General features: G+C 37.0%; 1 non-coding gene across 1 annotated transcript; it reads right to left on the reverse strand.

Moving 5' to 3' along the window:
• Positions 1–4622: 4622 nt before the first annotated feature.
• Positions 4623–4731, reverse strand: LOC112300141 (U6 spliceosomal RNA). The gene has a single exon (XR_002974364.1). It is a non-coding gene; the product is annotated as a U6 spliceosomal RNA (small nuclear RNA).
• Between the last annotated feature and the right edge of the window lie 1334 nt (positions 4732–6065).

Genomic DNA, 6065 nt, shown 5'->3' on the forward strand with positions numbered 1-6065 from the left:
TATCTATTTCACCCAGGTTGTCCAAATTGATGGCCTATAGCTGTTCACAATATTTTCTTACATTCTTTTCATACAAAGAATTTTCTTAAATTCTTTGTATTTTTGTGGTGTCAGTTGTTACTTCTCTTTTACTTCTGACTTCATTTATTTAGGTTTTCTTTTTTTCTTGATAAGTCTGATTAAAGGTTTATCAATCTTGTTTATCTTTTCAAAGAACATGTTCTTGGCTTCACTGATCTTTTGTATTATTATTATTTTTTTAGTCTCTATGTCATCTATTTCCACTCTGATCTGTTTTATTTTCTTCCTTGTATTTACTGTGGGCTTTGTTTGTTCTTTTTCCAGTTCTTTCATGTGTAGGGTTAGATTGTTTATTTGAGATTTTTCTTGCATCTTGAGTTAGGCATATAATTCTATAATCTTTTAGGACTTATCTTATCTTAAAGCTTATCTTTCTTTCTTAAAGAAAGCTTATCTTTTAGGACTGCTTTCCCTGTGTCCAATAGATTTTCTTTAAACATTTAAAAATTTTATTTATTTATTTATTTTTAGAGAAGGGAATGGTGGGAGAAAGAGAGGGAGAGAAACATCAATGTGTGGTTGCCTCTCACATGCCCCTCACTGGGGACCTGGCCTGCTATCCAGGCATGTGCCCTGACTGGGAATCAAACCAGGGACCCTTTGGTTCATAGGCCAGTGCTCAATTGCCGAGCCAATCAGCCAGGGCTTCCATAGATTTTTGGTTGTTGTTTGTTCGTTTTCATTTATTTTTAGGTAACATTTGATTTTTTCTTAATCTTATTGTAAATGTATTCATTGGTTAAAAAACGTGTAATTTAGCCTCCAGTTGTTTGAATGTTTTTAGTTTTTTCACTGTAGTTGTTTTCTACTTTCATACCATTGTGGTCAGAGAAGATGCTTGATAAGATTTTGATCTTCTTGAATTTATTTTGTGTACTAAAATGTAGTCAGTCTATGTTTGAGAATTTCCATGTGTTTGAGAATAATGTATATGCTGCTGCTTTGCGATGAAATGTTCCGTAAATATCAATTAAATACATTTGATCAATTGTGTTTTCTTAAGGTTGCTGTTGTCTTCTTGATTTTTTGTCTGGGAGATATATCCATTGGTGTCAGCAGTGTGTTAAATCCCCTAATATGACTGTATTGCTATATCTCCCTTAATGTCCATCAAGATTTTCTTTATATATTTAGATACTTTTATGTTGGGTACATGTATGTTTACAGGTTTATATCCTCTTGTTAGATCAATCCCTTTAGTATTATTTAGTGTCCTTCTTTATCTCTTAATGTAGCTTTGGTTTAAAGTCTATTTTGTGTGATATAAGTAGCTACCTCCACTTTTTTTTTTTTCATTTCCTTTTGTGTGGAATTTTTTCCATCCCTTCACTTTCAGTCTGTGTCTATCTTTTGTTCTGAGGTGGGTCTCTTGTAGACAACATATATATGGGTCTTGTTTTCGTTCTACTGCTCTTTTCATTTTTCTTATGAAGTTTTTGTTGTACAAAACTATTTCACCTTACATTTTATCTTCAGGGCTACTTGTGATGTTAGCAAGCAAGGTGGTTTTTCCTCATTTCACAGATTAGGACTCTAAATCTTAGGGAAATAAATCTGCTGAATATCACATAGCTAGTATGTGACAATAGCAAGACTCAGAGTTAAGTCTATTGATCATTGTATTAGTTTTCTATTGCTGCTGCAACAAATCAGCAAAAACTTGGTTGCTTAAAATTATACATGTTTATTATCTTACAATTTTAATAGGTTAGGAGTCAGAAAGGGGTTTCATTGGGTAAAATTAAGGTGTCAACAGGGCTGCATTTATTGTGGAGGCTGTATAAAACAATCCATTTACTTGCCTTTTTCAACTTCTGGAGACCTCGATTCTCTGGCTTATAGTTCCCTTCCTCCGTCTTCAAAGCCAGCAACATCCAATTGAGTCCTTCTGACACTTCATCACTCTGACCTTCTCCTCTGCTTTCAAACTCCTCCACTTCAAAGGACTCTTATGATAATATTGGGGTCAGTGGATGATTCAGAATTATTTTGTTTAAAGATTTTACTTATTTATGTTTTAGAGAGGAGGGAAGGGAGGGAGAAAGAAGGGGAGAGAAACATTGATGTATCAATCAGTTGCTTCTCGCCCACCCCCAGTTGAGGACCTGGCCTGCAATTCTGGCATGTGTCCTGACTGGGAATCAAACCTCCGATCCCTCAATTCGCAGGCCATTGCTCAATCCACTGAGTCATACTAGCTAGGGCAGAATAATTATTTTGAAATCAGCTGATTAGCAACCATAATTCCATCTGCAACCTTAATTCCTATTTTTCATGTAATGTAACATATTAACAGGTTCCAGAGATTAGGACATGAACATCTTTGGGGGAAACATTATTTTGCCTATCTCACCCCACAATCTACTTTCTTTTCCACTGTAACAGAATAAAAAGTAGCTAAAGGAATAGATCAATTAGTTTAAAAAGTAAGGTTGAGAAGAGACCCATCTGCTACAGCTTGAGTTATGCCTTGAGCTCTGATTATGTTAGCATTTCCTGGAAGAGCAGTTGTATTGTGAGATTGCCTTTGTTTTCTGCGTGTCAGTAGAGATCCAGGGTGTGAAACTGGATTTTCCCAAATGATGAACTTGCTGTAAAGTCATTCCAACAAACACAGAGTAGTTGTGTTCAGATACAAGCACATGCTTTCTGGATGCTTGTGGGATCTAATCCAAAAGACTAAATCATAGAAATATAAGATGTGACACTTTGAAGGGACATAAAAGCCCTGCTAATACACAGCTCTCATTTTACAAATGAGACAACTGAGGCCAAAGAAGTAAGATAGCCCACCCTAAGTCATATAGAGGATTGTGGCATAGTGAGAACTGAAGTGTAGTTCTCAGTACTGGGTCTAATTTCACTAAAGTAAGGTGTAATTTTTGGAGGCAGGGAAAAGTTTTGTTCAGTCCCTTAAATCATATCATGTAGAAATGAACACTTCTTCCAGCCAGTGGTTAAGGAGCAGCCACTGTGGCATTTTCTACCACAGTTCCCTGGGAATGAAAAAAGTATTAGCATGAGAACAAATTTTATATATATTTATTTTATACACACACACACACACACACACATAACACATAGACACAGACAATAGTGTAATGGTAGCCAGACCAAAAGGGGGTGGGGGTAGGTGGAGTTAGGCAAAAGGGATGGAAATGGAGATGGAAAGAGACTTTGTTTGGGGCAATGGGCACACAATGCAGTGTGCAGATGATTTTTTTAGTTGTATACTTAAAACCAGTATGGTTTTGTAAACCAATGTCACTGCAATAAATTCAATTAAAAATTAGGATAGAAGAGGGGCTGGTAGTAACATACACATAGGTCTTTTGAGAACAAGCTTTTTGGTTAAACAGTAATATTATCAGGTACAACTAGGTCAGCCTTAAAACTGAAAAAATCTTACCTAAGTTATCATACCAAACATGAAGGTTACAAATGCTCCTGTTTTCTAGTAAATTTTCCATGACCATGAAGCCCAACTTAAAGGCTGTCCTATTCTTCCTTTTGTTCATGATGCATGCATTCATCTAGCAAATATTTATTGGACACCAAGTCTGTATTAAATGCTGTGCTAGGTTCTGAGGCTACAATAGGAAGCCAACAAGATTAGATATCTGACTCTTGAGCTTCCATTATAAACTATGAAGACAGGCAGTTAACAAGCAATTTTAATAAAGTGTTAAATATACAGTGTGCATTGGGAGCACATGGCAAGAGCACCTAACCCAGAAACAAAGGAAATCAAGGAAAATTTCTTGGAGGAAAGGAATTCTAAACTGAGATCCAATGATGAGTGAAAGAAAAAATAGGACTAAGAGTGTTTAAGCTGGATGGAACAACATATAAGTGCGGGATGTTAAAAAAAAAAAAAAGCCCATAGTACCCTGGAAAACTAACAAACTGACAGAAGTGTGGTATGGGTGGAGCATAGACTATAAGGTGAAGAAGGGCAAACTATGAGCTAGAAAGATTAGGAGGGGCCATATCACAAAGTACCATATAGGCCATGTTAAAGAGTTTGACCTTTATCCTAGTAACAATGAGATGCCATTAATTTTTAAACATAACACTTATGCATTTTTTCTCACGTATAGAAATACAAAGAAAGAAACACAAATGAGTTAATATGTACTTTCCAGATAACCTTTTTAAAAAAAGGTATGAAGTTTGAAAATTCAAACATTTCAAAATGAAAAGTGAAAGTCACCCTCTTCCCCACCAGGTTACTCTCCATAAAGGAAAACACTAGTAATGGGGGGGGGGAGGGGACAACTGTAATTAAACAATTATATAAAAATTAAATAATTTTAAAAATGTTGAGCAAAACAAAAAAAAAATTTAGCGATGATTTCCAGAATAAAAAAAAGTTATCCTCTCATATAAGTATATACATAGATGTGTGTGTGTGTGTGTGTGTGTGTGTGTGTGTGAAGCAAATACAGGATGGTCACTATTCTGTACTTTGCCTTTAACTTAATGATGTATCTTAGAGTTATTTCCAATGTGCATTCATATACAAAAACACACACAAACAAAAACACATGGAACATTTTACCAGTTTGAATGTTGTCCTTACCTAGGGGCCCTGCTAATCTCTGTATTACCCCAATTTCAGTCAATAAAACTCTACAGCTGGAGGGTTTTAAGTAAGGGAAAGATATGATCACCTTTGTGGTTTTGGAAAAAATAGCTTTGGCTGTTATTTGAAGAGCAGACTGTGGGGGACAAGAATGAAGGCAAAAAGAACAGTGAGGAGATTATTACACTGATCCATTTCAGAGGCAAACATTACTCAGACCAAGGCTATGGCAGTGAAGATGGAAAAAAGTGGGTAGATTTAAAAGATATTTAGAATACAAATATGACAAAAATTTGCTGACGAAATGGATGTAGAGAGTGAGAAAGAAGGCAGGGATATTGGAGGACATTCAGGTTTCTGGCTTGAGAAATGGGAGTGTGAGGGAAAACAATATCATTTAGTCTTTCATGAAGCTGATCCTGACACCCATGCATTGAAAGTGATCTCTCCCTTCTCTTAAAAGTCATATCAATTTATATGGGTAGCCCTCCTTTCTCTCATTTACCTTGCCTTTTCATACTTGTGAACGACTTTATTCCTGCATTCTGTTATCATTCTTATTTGCTGCCAGCTCCTTAGTAGTAAGTGTTAATGTAGGTAGGTGCGAAGAAAGTAGGGGAAGTAGGGAAAAAGAGACTAGCATTTACTGATCACTTACTATGCAATAGGTGATGCACTAGGCCTTTATACAGACATTCTTCCATTTTATTTTCACAGCCTGATTTTGCAGATGACAAGCTGAGTCTTGGAGAACTCAAATGATTTTGCCAAGATCACAGACTTTAGAGAGAGGCAAAGCCAAGATTCAAACCAGGACTGTCTGTGTCCAGAGCCCACAATGAGGAAGCCACATGAGAATTTAGAGGAGAGTTGGCAGGAGGAGCTGATGCCATTCATAGAGTTGTTCAAAGAAGGCAGCCAGAAAACAAGACACGTCAGCTGAGCATGGAGAAAAAAGGGAGACTCACACAGGAAGGCAAGAAGGGTCTGGGGCAAAAGGAGTGGGCAAATAGGTGTTGGAAGGATGCTCAGGGAGAGTCTACATGAATGAGGTATCAGGAGACTGAAAGAAACATACTTTTGACCTGGGGCCAAAGATTGGATACTTGAAGACCAGGGTGGTGAGAGCTCAAGGATCAATCTGCAGAAAGAAGTTGGGTGGCAGCGGGTAAGCTTCAGAACAAAAGTCCCTTAAGCTTGAGTAGTGCTTCTCAAAGTGTGATCCTCAGACCAGCACCATCAGCATCACCTGGGAACGTATTATCAATGTGAATTACCAGGCCTCATCCACAGTTTACTGAAGCAGAAACTCAGTGTTTTAATAAACTGGCAAAGGGATTCTGATGCATGCACAAGCATGAGATCTACTGCCTTGGAGAACTGAAAAAGACAGCAAGTA

This window comes from Desmodus rotundus, chromosome X (genome assembly GCF_022682495.2).
Source record: "Desmodus rotundus isolate HL8 chromosome X, HLdesRot8A.1, whole genome shotgun sequence".
NCBI lineage: Eukaryota > Metazoa > Chordata > Mammalia > Chiroptera > Phyllostomidae > Desmodus > Desmodus rotundus.